General features: G+C 36.6%; 1 pseudogene; it reads right to left on the reverse strand.

Annotated features, from left to right (window-relative positions):
* Window positions 1-13959: 13959 nt before the first annotated feature.
* Window positions 13960-15012, reverse strand: LOC114223567 (mitochondrial glutathione transporter SLC25A39 pseudogene; annotated as a pseudogene).
* Between the last annotated feature and the right edge of the window lie 1950 nt (window positions 15013-16962).

The raw sequence follows: 16962 nt of genomic DNA on the forward strand, positions 1-16962 counted from the left end.
AGCTGTATGAGCACTTACCTTATAACAAAGGCAGCAATGCCGAGCAGGGCTGATAGAAAGGCCTTGCTAGTGAACTGTACTGGGTCAATGAATTATACAGATTATAGTTCTAAAATGTGAAAGGCCAAACAAACTTCTGAAGATACAGAAAAATATTCTCACAACCTTGAATTAGAAAAAAACTCATAAAAAATTAACCATAAGGGGGAAAAGTTGATGAACTAAATTAAATTGTAAAGTTTCTGTCAGTCAAAACACAGCATGCAGAGAGTGAAAAAACAAGCTACAGAGCAAATAGTGAATTTACAACTCATATATGTGATAGAATTTATATCCAAAAGGAAATAGGACTCCTATGGATTAAAAAGGAAAAGAAAGACTTCCAATATAATGATTGACAAAATAGTTGAACAGGCACTTCAACAAAAGAAGACATCCAATTAGTTAATAAACAGAGAAAGATGCTCAACCTCATTACTAGTAGGGGAAGTACTGATTAAAAGAGAGATTAATGAGATACTCTCACATTCACCACTGAGTCACTGCCTAATTAAAAGAATGATGGTACCAAGTATTGGTAGACACATGAAATATCAGGAACTCTCATACACTGCTGGAGGGAATGTAAATTGTTGCAACTTTGAGATCCAGTTTGGCGTATCTTCTGAGGTTGATCATGTAGTCTGTGACCCAGTAATTTCAGTCTTCGGTATAAACTCAACAAGAAGTTTGCATATGCATACCAAGAGTCTTATATAAGAATGTACATGACTGAAATATTCTTAATAGCCAAAACTAGAAGAAAACCCAAATATTAGGAGTAGAATAGATTTAAAAATTGAATGGTCTGTTAATAAAATGGAATAATATGCAAGAATGAAAATGAATTAACTGCAGCTACAAAAAGCAACATTTACAAATTTCATAAATATAATGTTGAAGAAGCCAGATATAAAATAAAACACACCTTAAACAAGATATATATCTACATTAGAACCAAGGATGTGCTCACACAGATAAAAACCATGTGAGGACACAGTGAGAACATGGTCTTCTATAAGCCCGGGAGAGAGACCTCAGAAGAAACTCCTTCATCTTGGACTCCTGGCCTGCTGTACTCTGAGAAAATAAATTTATGTTATTTAAGCCACCCAGTCCTACCATTTTGTTTTGGAAGCCCAAGCAAATCCAATACAGATTATATGTTTTATATAGACAAAATATACAATGTTAAAAATCGACCAAACTACTCTATAGCTTTGGAAGTCAAGGTAGTTGTTACTTCTCCGGAAAAGAGAGAGTAGTGACTTGGAAGAGGCCCCAGAAAGGTTCCTGGACAATATAGATATTCCATTTGCAATAATTCATTTAGCTCTTGGCATATTTTGTGCATTTTTGGAATACATGTTATATATATAATAGAAATTTGTATATCATCTACATCTATCTATCTATCTATCTACCAATCTACCATCTATCTGTCTCATAGAAACAGCAATATTGTAAGAGTTTAAGAGCACTCATTCTGTACTTAGGGTCTATTTCAGGATTTAATACAGATTTATCTTGGGAAAATAAACCAGATCAGTAAGCTCAGGATATTTTGAAAAGAGAAACATAACTGTGTATCTGATCTTCCAGGTATTCACATACATTTCAAAAAGCTACATTACAGCTATTAGACCACACCAATAGGTGTTTTGATCAATAATATATATTTGCCAATTCTAGTGTTTAAAATATTTCATAAATCATGTGCAAGAATTACTAACTAGTGGGAATGGGTGTGTAATAAAATATATAGTACTAAAGAACTAATCCATTATTAATAATTAATTTACATCCCAACTTTATGGCAAAATCAAAATAAATGTCAGGTAGATTTTCTTAAATAAGTTAGAGCTTAATGTATTAAAATATTTCCTAAAATCTGACATGGATATTAACATAATCAGGTGGCAAGGGATTTTCTAGTCATGAAGATCATGTAAGATATTGAAGAAAAATATTTGATATAGTCAAAAACATAAATTAAATTCCAAACAGCAACCTGAGTAATAGCTTTTTATATGTGCATGAATGAGAAATGATAATATCCTTAATATTTAAGGAGTTTATACAGGGGCACCTGGGTGGCTCAATCGTTAAGCGTCTGCCTTCGGCTCAGGTCATGATCCCAGGGTCTGGGGATCGAGCCCCGCATCGGGCTCCCTGCTCGGCGGGAAGCCTGCTTCTCCCTCTCCCACTCCTCCTGCTTGTGTTCCCTCTCTCGCTGTGTCTCTCTCTGTCAAATAAATAAATAAATAAATCTTAAAGAGTTTATACAAGGAACAAGTTTAGAGTAGAATTTCAGAGCTCTGATTTAAGAGTAGACAAGTTTGAACTGCAGCTTAACAACACATTAGCCATTTTACCATGGAGAAGTTACTTGATCTCTTTAATTATTAATAGCTCATGTATAATGTAGGTATAAGTATCAATTTCTTAGTTTTGTAAGAAAGATCAAATTGAGTAATGCAGTGCTTGGCACATTGTAAACATTCAGCTATTATTGATACTATCTCAATTTCTATTATTATGTTATAAATCAGTATGTATTTCCACCATAGTAGTAAAGACATAAATATAATATTCCATTTTTCTTGTCAAAGTGGTTTAGGTACAGAAAGAAAAAAAATATTACGTTGTATTGATGATAAAGTACAAATTGCTGTAAGTTTCTAATACTTACTTTGGTCAAGAACCTGAAGAATGTTATGTTCTTTTTTCCAGGGATGTGACTTCGATTGCATTTTTAAGTCTAATCTGGTTCCTCCTTAGACAGCCTCTTACTTGGTTTGACTGTCTCATTTGCCTCTGTGTGTATCATTTCCTTTGTTTTAAAATATTCATCCTGCTTCTTTTTCCTTTTTATCTTGAGATCTTTTCTAGTCTGGTTTTAGGTTGCTAATTCAATGTCAGATTTTCTCATTATTGCTTTTAATATGTTATAATTTTTCTTTTTAATACTTTTCTCATCCCTTTTCATCTTATTTTCATTGCTACCATTTATGTTACCTGATTCACTTGTTTTATCCACTCACATTTATCTGATATTACCCCCTCCCTGCCTTCCTATGTTTTTTCTTTCTGTAATGCAGATACAATCTAGATTATTCTTTGGCTTTCTGTTGTAAATATTTATCCAACACTTGTCTTGCTGTGTAGTTTTAGAATAGTTTCTGTCTTCAAGTCACAGAATATCTTTTGAATCCAAATGTTGGATTTTTCTGTTTATTGATTCTTGAATTAACAGTTGTCTCTCAAGTTCTGATACTTGTGCCTAAGATAGTGTCAGTAGATTACTTTCCCCTGTGTTCCATTGCTGTCTGCTTGAGCGAAGTATCAACCTCTCATATCTCAAACCACATAATACACTGAAGTATACCACTGCACAAATTTTTAAGTGCCTGGTATATTATTAAGGTAGTTTAATTCTGTTAATGTCATAAATTAACACAGGAGTGGGAGGGGTAGAGGGAGAGGGAGAAAGAATCTGAAGCAGACTCTGCACTGAATCTGGAGCCTGACATGGGGCTCGATCTCACAACCCTGAGATCATGACCTGAGCCAGAACCAAGAGTGGGATGCTTAATTGACTGTGCCACCCAGGTGCCCCTTTTGCCTTTTTTATTAGGGTATTCTTTTTTCTAGATTTTTTTCATTTGACCTTCTAATATCCTAATATCCCCAAGGCAGTGAGAAAGATCCATGTAGATATGTCTGGATCATGTTACTCCCATTCTTAAAACCCACTCACAATGTTCCCATTGCATTAAGTATAAAATACAAAATTATGAACATTCTTGCATTCTTCTTCAATATCTCATGGGCTGTTTCTCCTACCTCACTATACTCTTAACACACTTGCTTCGAATTCTTCAAATATTCAGTCTTTCCCAATTCAAAGACTTAGAACATATTTATCCCTCAGAAATACCCACTCTTCCTTCATATTTTGTATTTCAGTTTAAATATCACTGCTTCTGAGAAAGTTTCCATAATCACACAAAATAAAAAGATCCCCATATATATATATATACACACATATATATATATACTTCCATTGATTATACTATCTTTATTTACTTATTTTTAAAGTTTATAATATTTGTCCTATCAGCTAAGCTTCAGGAGATAAGCTCTAGGAAGTCAGGGACTTATCATTGTGTATCCTTCAAAAAGCCAGGCAAACAATCCTTATTCAATGAATACTTCTTACACAAGTGAATTAACTTAATGGAATGGTAACAAGACGATGATACAAATGTTGAAAAGAATTCATGTTGATAGGAATTCGAGTTTGATCTTAATAATGTATAAATATGCATATCTCTCCCATAAAAGTTTGAGTCTTCTTGAAGTCCAAAATATTCTTCTTTAGTAGGCAAAAGGCATTAATGCAATCAAGGTGATCTGTAATGTGTGCCTTCTGCTTCAAGAAAACCCCAGTAAGAATGATTTATCTTAGTGGTTCTGACCTAACTATTTTAACAGTCAAAATAATTCTTCTTATAAGTTAGAACATTGTAGGAAAGTCTCATATCTTTTTTAATTTGAGGTATAAATGACATATGCCATTATATTAGTTTAAGGAGTATAAATAATGACTTGATATTTGTATACGCTGCAGATGATCACCACATTAAGTCTAGTTTCCCCTGTCACCATATAAAGTTACATAATATGCAATATAATATTATTGACTATATTCACTAAGCTGTACATTACAACCCTATGATTTATTTATTTTATGACTGGAAGTTTATACCTGGTGACTCCCTTCTCCCATTTAGCCCACACCCCTAACTCCATTCCTCTGGCAACTACTAATCTGTTACCTGCATCTTCGAGTTTTGTTTTGTTGGTTCTTTGTGTTGTTGTTTTTGTTTCACATATAAATGAAATCATACAGTATTTTTTCTTTTTCTATCCAGCTTATTTCATTTAGCATAACATCCTCAAGGTTCATCCATGTTGTTGTAAATGGCAAGATTTCATTCTTTTTTATGGATGAATAAATATTCCATTGTGTGTATATACTACATCTTCTTCATTCATCCATAAATGGACACTTAGAGGCTTTCATATCTTGGCTATTGCAAACAATGCTGCAATAAACATAGGGGTGCATATATCTTTTTGAAATAGTGTTTTCATTTCCTGTGGATAAATACCCAGAAGTGGACCTGCTGGATCATATGGTAGTTCTATTTTTAATTTGGCGGGGGGACCTCCATACTGTTCTACATAGTGGCTGCACCAATTTACATTTCCACCAAAAATGCACAAAAATTCCCTTTCTCCATGTCCTTGCCAACAACACTTGTTTTGTTTGTTTGTTTGCTTGTTTTATTTTTTGTCTTTTTGATACTAGCCATTCTGGCAGGTGTGAAATGGTATCTCATTGTGGTTTTTATTTGCATTTCTCTGGTGCTTAGTGATTTTGAGCATCTTTTCATGCATCAACAGACATCTGTATGTCTTCTTGGGAAAAATGTCTATTCACATCCTTATCTTTGCCTGTTTGGATTTTTGTTGTTGTTGTTACTGAGTTGTATAAGTTCTTCATATATTTTGGATATTAATCCCCTATTGGATATATGATTTGCAATTATCTTCTCCCATTCAGTAGGTTACTTTTTAGTTTTGTTGATGGTTTCTCATTATATTGGTTTTTAAGGACTGATTTTAACCAGCTGCAATCTCAAGTTCCATTGTGCATGTGCTCCCATTCCAAGAAGTAAAAGCCTTAGCTGGTGTTGAGGTCTCAGCCATGCTGTACTCATATTTAGAGTGAATATGAACATTAAACATCATTTTTTTAGTATTATGGTCAAAATAAAAATAAATTTATCATGGTAAAATTTCATGGTCAAAAATATACAGCTGTAAGATTACTTTACTTGCTTTCTATAGGTTTTGATAACCATGAAGATCTTTTGTATAATCAATAATTTCTAGAAGTACTTAACTTCATCCTATCACTAACATCATATCTCAGCAAATCTCCAACCAGCAAACCTTCCACAGATAAGTTGAATTTACTAACACTTAAATCTATTAAAATACCCCTTTTTGTAGGTGCTTTTTATAAAGAATAAAAGCATGACTTTAATATATGGAGTAGAGCCCTGAGATAAATGTTTGAATTTGAAAGGCAGGCTTGGCACTTGACTGTATAGACTAGTCACAAAAAGCACAAAATTAGTGACAATAATAAGGAAACATGATAGTGAACTGTGGTGCTTTAATTTATATTTAACTACCCTGCACATAAATATTTTCAGCTTCATTTGGCCATTTCAAAACTAAGTTCAAAAGTGAAATCATAATGTGTCAAAGAAATCATTCAAAATAAGAGAAAAAAAGAACAGAAATATTCTTTAGTCTTGCATAAATAATATATATTTAAACAGAAAAAAACTATTTTATGGAACTTGCACTTTCCAAACCAAATATATAAACTCTATTCCTACTTCTCCGTCTCTATTATTAGTCAGTATGTCCTATGAAGATTATTTTCCAAATATTTTTCCAGTCACATCAACACTGCTTTCTTATTGGTCTCCTGTGCTACTGTAGTACTCTTGTGCATTCCTTGACTACATTTTGGCATTATTTTACAAAATGTGCTCTATGATTGCTTGTCCTTGAAATGTATGGTTGATCAAAAAAATATTCGATAGTTAAAAATTTGTAAGGTGCTGCCATACATTCTCCCTTTCCTGGAAATTTGTGATCCATGGTAGCACATTAAAATCTCTGAGATGTTCCTGCTGGGCTTCCAGATCTGCTGTCTTTATTTTGGTTTGATCCAGAAACAACTGGTAAAGAAGAAACAGGTAAACATAAGGAGAAAGTTGCCGTGGAGAAGTAAATAGCTATTGACTCTCTTAGTTCCTCCAGTTGGCCCATCTAGGTCACTGGTCTTGGCAGCCCATTTGGATTGAAGCATTTGCCAGGTCAGAGGAGTGAGAGCGGGAAACTCACTACATGTTATATCTGTAACCTTATCAGTACCCAGAGGCAACTTACGCCATCCTAAGAAACTGTTACGATACTGTTTCTCAGCAAGGCACATCTCAATGCTCTAATGGTTTGATTCTACACCTTGAACATCTTGCTGTGTCAGCACAAGACACATCTCCATGTATCTACTTCCTCAAAATAGGGCTAAGAGTTTTCCATTTTTATTCCCATAGGGGATTTTATTACACATTGCCTATTAGAGCTCTCAAGTAAAACAATCTAATTTTGTTTAATCCAGAGTTCCCAAACAGATCTGACTAGAGAACCCTTTCCACCTTCCAACTAGTATCTAGACTAAATACCATGTGGGGAATTACTGAGCTACAATGATCTCTCCCTACCACATAAATTTTACTAAGAGTAATAGATTCAAAGAGCTGAGACACCATTTGTGTGATTTCTGTGGGCTAAGATCACAAAATTGCAGCTGGATTTTTTTTATGCTGCATATTTTAATAAGAACACTCCACAGCACAAAAGATACTAATATAAAGCTAAATACATAAGGTAGAATGTGGCTTTTGGTAGCAGCCTGCTATTTCTCTTCCTTAAGGAACTTGTAACAATATTTAACCAGTGGGTCTAACTACGAAGAAAGTTCCAATACAATTCCAGATCTTTCTATGAATGTTTCATACAGTTTTGTGTTGGGATATTTCTTTTTTTTTTTTTAACCAATTCATCTTTGCTGAAATTTTTAGCATTTTACTTGCATTTGTTCAGTTATTTCTGAAAGTACTAAGACCATCTACTCCCACACTGCCTACTTTTCTTTTCTTCCCTCATTGCTTCATGAACTGATTTCAGTAAGTTGGTATGTATTCTCCTATAACTCTATACTTAGGTAATTACATCCCAAATATACCTATATGTACTTTGTATTTGTTTTAAATAAATGGATTACATACTATAAATGACTGGAATATTTCTTAGCAGCTTATCATTGAAATTCAATAGATATAATTAAGCATGGTTTGCATGTCATAGCATTATGGAATATTATGTAATGATAACACGACTAGTGGGAATATAGAGGAAAGTATACTTATACATTGTAGAATAAAATGGGAATTGATACATTTTTTGGAGAGAGATCTGATATCCATTAAAGAGATAAATGTGCAATGCTTTGATTTTATATATCTATATATCTATATATCTATATATATATATATATACACATTCTGCAATATAATTTGTGAGGGTGACACAAAAACTATTAATTAAATGCATAGTAGTGATTATGTTTTTAAAAATGGTGGTGCAGTAGTGTTTTAACTTGATGTTACCTTTCTCTTGACTCTATCCTTAAGCTTACTTTTAAAAGAAACCTTTCTGACTTAACATGTTGCTAAAACAAAAGCAAAAACAAAAACCCATGTATTTCTTCTCTAACATTTCACTAAAATTGGTAGAAGGACATCATGTCAAACCCAGAAATTGCACTACTGGGTATTTACCCCAAAGACACAGATGTAGTGAAAAGAAGGGCCATATGCACCCCAATGTTCATAGCAGCAATGTCCACAATAGCCAAACTGTGGAAAGAGCTGAGATGCCCTTCAACAGATGAATGGCTAAAGAAAATGTGGTCCATATAAACAATGGAATATTACTCAGCCATCAGAAAGGATGAACACCCAACTTTTACATCAACATGGATGGGACTGGAGGGGATTATGCTAAGTGAAATAAGTCAAGCAGAGAAAGTCAATTATCATATGGTTTCACTTATTTGTGGATCATAAGGAACAGCATGGAGGACATTAGGAGAAGGAAGGGAAAAATAAAGGGGGGGAATCAGAGGGAGAGATGAACCATGAGAGACTAAGGACTCTGAGAAACAAACTGAGGGTTTTAGAGGGGAGGGGGTGGGGGATGGGTTAGCCTGGTGATGGGTATTAAAGAGGGCACGTTCTGCATGGAGCCCTGGGTGTTATGCACAAACAATGAATCATGGAACACTACATCAAAAACAAATGATGTATTATATGGTGACTAACATAACATAATAAAATTAAAAAAAAAAAAAGGCATTGAATATGTAAGTTTAGAATTCAGAAATGAGCCCAGGGATGAATAGTCAAAGTTAAGACATTTCTAGAGTTTGGTAACATTCTGTTTTAGGGTTACAGTTACCTAGATGTTTTTTTTTTTAATTTGGGGGAGCTGCACAGTTATGGTTTATGTACTTTTCTCTATGTATGCTAACCTCAATAAAATATAAATTAATACAAAAATTTACCTGCTTCTAAAGTTTGACTCCCCACAGTATACTGGGTTTAAAAAAACATATAGACTTTGCATTGCCTGTCTCTTCTTTTTTATCTTCTAATTATAAACATGCTCCTAATTGGCAACCATTTTGGCAGGGGAGTAGGGAAATTTAGATCTAGATCAGGGTTTCTCAACTTCAGCATTATTACCTTTTTTTTTTATTTCTGAATAATTCTTTGTTGTGAGAGGTTATCCCATGCATTGTAGACTATTTAACAGCATCCCTGGCCTCCAACCACTGGATGCCAGTAGCATCCCCCCAGTTGGAGTAATGAAAAATATATACAGACATTGTCAAAAGTCACCTGGAGAAGAACACTGCCTCTGGTTGAGAATAACTGATTGAGGCAAACTAGATATGACAAAGAAGAAAGTTTGGGCAGAACCCAGAGTGATGAAATTAGATCATTATCAGGATTAAAACTCAGAAGGTAAACATGCTGAAAACTGGTCATTGAAGGGAATTAGATCAAATTTCAGAAAGCTTAATAAAATTCCAGGAGCAGAATTTATACTCGGGGTTGATAATAGCAGCAGTGTCCTCAGTCACAAAACCAATATTTGAAATTCCAAGAGAAGACTAAATTGTCATGTAGCATTCCTTTGACAAAAGAAAGACCCATAAACTCACCATTATGATAACTGATTGCATATTTCTGACATATAACAATACATACTCTTCAATCTTAAAAAGCAATATTTGTTTTTCTAACTTCATCTGCATTTGGTCAGTTTTAGCCTTCTTGGATATTGTGAAGTGTACTCATGATTTTCAGGAGCAATATTTCATGCACACAATAAAGTTATCCTTTATAATTAAGTAAGCTCTTAGGGGAACAGTTCTTAGTCAGGTGTACTAATATTTTATACCAGCTACTATGGTGATTGGAGTAGCACCTAATTATTTCTTATTTCCTGTATCATCTTTAATGGAAAATGTCATCCATCAGCTACTGTACAATGTTTTGATCTAAATGGTTGGATTAACCAGGGTCACCCTGGAAAGTAAAGAAATGAATGCATCAGTGAGGGTGTAACTGCTGGCAATTTGTTAAGATTTTTATAGCTCATATAGTTAAAATTCCCCCATATTATTATGAACTGTTGTGCTTTAAGGATTAAGTGTTTTCATCAGAGATGGCTCCTGTTGTGTGAAATGCCTTCAGGAGACAAACTATGCATAATGCAAAACCTTGTGAATGAGGTATTTACTATTACAGATGAGCAGCAGACTGCCTCTTAGATTTACAGAGTAACTGCCGAGCAACATACCCACAGATGCAGATAGGATTAAATTTATTGGGCTCCTTCAGGGGTGAGAGACATACTTAGAACATTTTATATGTAATATGGCTTGAATTAATATATGCTTTTAATTAGCCTAGCTTTCAGAAAACCTGAGAGAACATCAAATCCTTGTTTGGGCACAAAGAATGTTTAAGAAAATACACTGTCAAAACAATACTACCATGATGTTTTTACTAGATATTATTATGCTGTATCTCAATTAGAACTTTTATCTTATGGATATTAAAAAGCTTGCAGCAGTATCTTTCAAGCTGCGCAAGGCATCATCATATTGAAAACATGTTTTGGGAAAACAAGCGATGCTTAAGCTTAGCATATGTTCTCCATTCTCTATTTTTCTTTGCCTTCCCCACTGTAGTAATTTTACATCTACATTGAGGATATTTTGCCCAGATATTAATATTCCTGAGCTTTCTGTTTTGCTATAGAAAGGGTAGGGAAAAAAATGTATAGGAAAATCTCAGTTGACAAAACCTTTCAGTCAGCCCCATGTAGATTTACTAGTCCGCATTAAGAGACCTTGTCTATTCAGACTCTCTGGATTTATCATGTATACACATATAGGGTTTTAGGAATTCCAAGGTTTTCTGAGAGTTCTGGATCTTCGTGTGATTGGATGATCATCCGCGTGTGAAGTGTCGGACGTGATCAGAGTGCAGGGGAAATATTTCAGCATCTCAGTCATGTGCCAAGACAAGTTCCAGGTCTTGAATAAATCTTCCCTGTATAAACAGACTGTCCAAGGCAAATTCAATCCCATTTCTGTTTTGTAATTTCCATGGCTACGAGTGGAAATAGGGGACTTTAGGGGGGCAGTCTATTTTTTTTCAATGCTTTATAAGATTTACCAGTCTTTTGTGATCATAGATACTTTGCTGTGGTAATGAGAATAGTCTCTAGGCCAAAGCTGGCCCTGAAGTCTTTAGGTTTCTGAAATGCTATACTAAATTGCATTTATTTTATGAATAATTATGTGCAGCTGACTCTGCTCCCTGCCTGGATCAAGTATTGTATGATAATAGGAAGCCTGGCTGGGATTTGAAATTAGTAGTGGTTTTAGGCTAGGAGCCCTGATAAAGAGTAAGATTGGTTTAGAAATGGTTTTGTAACACGTGTCCTTATGTTTACAGGCAGCTGATTTTGCTGACAATTGAGGACGTTATTCTTACCATAGATTATAGAATCATAAGACCTGTTTTCTAATCGTGGATCTTTCCTTACTGGCATTTTTCCCTTTGATAATTTTCTTAAACTCTCAGATGCTCTATTTTCTTTTTCTTTTTAGATTCCATTTATTTATTCACTTGGGAGATGGGGGCGAGGGGCAGAGGGAGGAGGGAATATCCCAGCAGGAGCCTGACAACGCAGGGCTGGATCTCAAGACCCTGAGATCAAGACCTGAGCCAAAACCAAGAGTCGGTTGCTCAACTGAGTAAGCCACCCAGGCACCCCAGCTCTGTGTCTTATTTTTAGTAGGATATAGTAATTCTTGACATAACTACTTTAATGATGAACATAATAAGCATTAAGCACCTTTAAGATGACTATATGGTTAGCAAGGAATTCCATTTGAGCATTGGGGTCATTCTCTGTGGATGACACAGAACACCGTGGATCCACAGAAATAGTTTTTAATATATCAGGCTGTGAAAATTTGAGGACAAGAACTATGTCTAATTTCACTTCGCATAATATTCAACGCAGTGTGTAGTATATAGTGAATACCACGCATGTTGAATTAATTGAATGATGTAGATCCATTTCTAAGAAGAGAGGAAAACCTGGCAGCATACTGTTATAAATAGCAGTTGTCTGCTACGGAATGGCGTTTATGGGACTGGAGTTACTGGTTCCAAAATTTTCTCATCATCATAGGTGCAAATTATTAGTTCACTGACCACAGTCTTAATTTTATGTGTAGGAATTCTTTTCTTGCCATTCTTTTAGACTCAAAACATATCAATATCCCATTTTAGATAATTTGAGGAAAAAAATTATTATAAGTAGGTAGTGGAGAATCTATTACCATGGTATTATGTTAATATTAAGAAATCCCTGCCAGAGATATAGTTTTGTACTTATGAAAAAATATCTTAAACACTAAAAAATTTTATTCATTGACACTGATAATGCTTTATACACTTACAGAAGACATTTCCCTATTTTCCCCTCCAAGTAAGATTATTATGTTGAACTTTGAGGTACAATATGAAAAATGTGCTTATAAAAGGTGACAGTAGAATGGATAATTCACAAAACTTGTTTCTGCTTATTTGGATGGTCTTTTCATGTACATATCTCTTCTTTATTTTTTTATTATTTTTTAAAGATTTTATTTTATTTATTTGAGAGAGAGAGCACAAGTGGGAGTAGGTTCTGAGGGAGAAGCAGACTCCCCGCTGAGCAGGGAGCCTGATGTGGAGCTTGATTCCAAGACCTTGGGATCATGACCTGAGCCAAAGGCAGGTGCTTAACTGACTGAGCCATCCACGTGCCCCAAATATCCCTTTTCTCTTAAAAGTAGATTCCTAAAGATTGAGATGGTAGTCTTTTCAGTAATGGCCAGAGGCAAAGAATCTGGGAGAACATGCTTCCAACAAAACAAGACAAAGAAGGATATTCAGAGTAAAGCACTTTCTTTCTTTCTTTCTTTCTTTCTTTCTTTCTTTCTTTCTTTCTTTCTTTCTTTCTTTCTTTCTTTCTTTCTTTCTTCCTTCCTTCCTTCCTTCCTTCCTTCCTTCCTTCCTTCCTTCCTTCCTTCTTTCCTTCCTTCCTTCCTTCCTTCCTTCCTTCCTTCTTTCTTTTTCTTTCTTTCTTTCTTTCTTTCTTTCTTTCTTTCTTTCTTTCTTTCTTTCTTTCTTTCTTTCTTTCTTTCTTTCTTTTTTTTCTTTCTTTCTTTCTTTCTTTCTATCTTTCTAAGAAGTTCATCATCTCTAGACTTAAGGAGTGTGGATGCAGACTACACCAGGCCCAGGGTTTTGAGTCTCTTGGGGGTAGACACAGCTATGGCAAACACAGGGAAATGGTGAGAGGGGAGGGGACACATAATAGGTTTTTACCTTGGCCAGGATGGTGGAAAAGTGATGATCATTGGGGGTTGGAAATGAGGAGCAGCAGGAAGAAAGCTGTCTTGGATGGGGTCTGGGCAGGCCCAGAGGGGCAGCCCCCTTCCCCTGGGGCTCTTGTTGAGAGGGAAGGTAAATGAGGCCCTCCTCTCCTTGCTGAGGACTTGGCTCTTGGCTCAGTCTCCTTCTGCCCCACCCTCATCCATGAAAGAGATAGATCCTTGCCCCCTGGCTCCTTTTAAGAACCCAGAGGCTTTTCCCCACTGAACCTCTGGAAGAAGCTTTTGCTGAATCCAACTGGTAAGAGCTGATGATCATGGCACATGAGGGAGGGGCAGCCTTGAAGATCCTTGTCCTGGGAAGGAGGCCTGGTGAGTCCCCCAGACCGCCCTCAGCTGGATCCTCTGCAGTGGCAGCAGTCAGGTGGAGTGGGTGAGTGGGGGTTCACTTTCACAGCCTCCAGAGCTCTCAGTGTGACCTGGCCTTGAGTCTCCACCCTGGGAAAGGGTAGTAGAGTGAGCATGGCTGCCTCCATCCCTGAGATGCCACTGCCCGTGGGTGCCTGGTCCTTTGGCCTGAGCCCACTCAGTCAGCTCTTCACCAGCTCATAGTTGAACCAACACAGCAGAAAAGGGCACATCCTGGAGGGCAGTGGGGTCCCAGCCCAGCCACACTGATCACCAGCTGCCCTGGGCCACAGCAGCCCAGACAGGGGCACCAGCCATGGTGTGACACGTGTGGAGCCTGCAGCTTTGCCCACACTAGCTCCAGGGCGTGCACCACAATCACGGTGCCCATGCAGGCTAGTGCCCCTGCCACCATGTGTATGAAGAGGTCAAAAGTCAGGGTTCGACCAAAAAGGAAGGCCTTGGGCTGGGTTGGTTGTAGTCAGGGAAGCACAAGGCAGTGGCCAGCATCGTCACAACCGGGTGGCTGGGAGGCTGCCCCACAGGGTCCTGGTCCCCTCATTTCTCATCATCTTCACAAGGGCAGCCACAGTGCCAGAGAAGGGAGCGGGTCCTGAAACCAGGTGGTACAGCGGGCACCGTTTGGGCACAGGTAAGGGGCTCTGGGACACCACTGCAGTACAAGAGGTTCTTCCATTTGGCTTAGCAGGGGCTCCAGAGTCTGCAAGGCGGCATCAGCTTACTGGCCACCAAGGGGTGCTGAGACTGCAAGCGTACCTTCACCACACCCAGAGTTGTCGTGAAGAGGGAGGTGACCACAACCCTGATGCCTGAGGCCACCATCCATTGGAGGGGCTAATTTCCCCAGGGTCCTGGTCAAGCATCTTATAGCTTCAATGCTGGCTCTAGCCTGGTGCTTGTGCGGCAAGGTGCCCATGGTGGCTCCTCGGCCAGTGCACGGTCTGCATGCCCTCTGCTCTTTTTTGATACTCATTGTATTTTGGATATTTGTTATCTCTGAAATAAGAATTTATCTGGGGCTTGCAACCATCAGAAAACATAATATCAGATGGAGAGGTCTAACTAACAAATTGATTGGTATTAATTATGACATCTATGCAAGTAGTCCAAATGGGAAATTCCCGTATCAGTGTAGTTCTATTGAGTCAGATTCCAGAGTCAAGCTTGCCTCACCTACTTCCAGAAATTTCCTAGAGACTGAGATATACCTTGGGATCTCTCCTTCTTTGCAAATCTTTACCTCTCCCAACATCTTCCAAATAATCTTTCATTCTGCTTTCCAGAAAAAAAATGAAGCTATCATTCTCTACTCACCACTACAAAACTACAAAGCTACCAAAATCTTACCCACGATGGGGCACCTGGGTGGCTCAGATGGTTAAGTGTCTGCCTTCGGCTTGGGTCATGATCCCAGGGTCCTGGGATTGAGTCCCGCATCAGGCTCCCCGCCCTGCTTCTCCCTCTGCCTCTCTCTCTCTCTCTCTCTCTCTCTCTCTCTGACTTTCATGAATAAATGAATAAAATTAAAAAAAAATCTTACCCACCATTACATGTTTTACTTTTATACATACAGTACTTTTTTCTCCTATATAATCTTTCTAGTGTGCTTTAGACATAGTTCCTCCAGATCCCTACCAAATATCAATGCCCTCTCAACTGAATCTTTTCCACTAATATGTCCTTTTGTTGCTGAAATATTAAATCTCATTTCCCCTTAACAGCCAAACTTTTAAAAAACTCTTCTAATTGTTTTTTCTTATTTCACTTGCTTCTCAATCTATGGAAGATTTCTTCTTCTTCTGCTACTCCTGAAGTAGTTCTCTCTAAGGTTAGCAAGCCTCTCTATGTTGCTAAATCCAAAGTACTGATTTCAAAATTGGCCTAACTTCTCAGTGATTTACACAATGTATTCCATTGTGATGTGCTTTATTCCTACTTGTCTGGTAATTCTTTGCCAACCAATCTTGGTAGTTCATTTTCCTCTAACTTGTAATTAAATATTAAAAACAAAAGTCTGCTAAGGCTCTCCTTGGTCCATATTCTCCATAGCCAAACTTAATCAAACCTTTGGTTTCAGTAACCATCTATATTTTAAAGACTTCCAACTTTTTACATGCAGTTCAGAACTCTGTTCTGAACTCTAATAGAGATTTAATTCTTAATTCTGCATCTTTACTTGGATTCTTCATTTTTCCTTTAGTTCCCATTTACAAATCATCACCCAGTAGTGCATATTTTATTTTCCCACATCACTGCTATGATGGTGCAAGTACGGACAGACACAATTAATTATTTGTAATGTAATAAATGCTTAACTAATTTCACTGCATCCATTTTCATCTCCTTATATTCTGTCTTATCGGTTATCACCAGAATAGTCTCTAAAAATCTCAAAATTGATTTTACTCTCTATTGTACAATTAAAACCTTTCAGAAACTGTCATTGCTCTTTGGATAAAAAATAAGTATCTTAAATAAGCCAGTGTTTCAAGCATATTCTCCATGACATGCCTGGACTCTGCACTTGTATGAGTTGTAGACTCTGCCCAGAAAATTCTTCCTTCAACCTCCTCACTTCACTTATTTTAGCTCAAGCCTACTTCCTTATATAATTGTTTTCCTAACCTCTTAATGTAGTCAGATTCACTTTTAATATTTTTTAATTAATCAAGACATTTATTTATTTTTCTAATTTTATTGATGTATAATTATCAAATAAAATTGTATGTATTTAAGGTATATAATAACATGATGATTTGATATACATATACATTACAAAATGATTACCATAATCAAGCTAATTAACACATCCA

The sequence above is a fragment of the Eumetopias jubatus genome, unplaced genomic scaffold (genome assembly GCF_037043125.1).
Source record: "Eumetopias jubatus isolate StellerSeaLion01/CBP00866 unplaced genomic scaffold, mEumJub1_p1.0 scaffold_4, whole genome shotgun sequence".
NCBI lineage: Eukaryota > Metazoa > Chordata > Mammalia > Carnivora > Otariidae > Eumetopias > Eumetopias jubatus.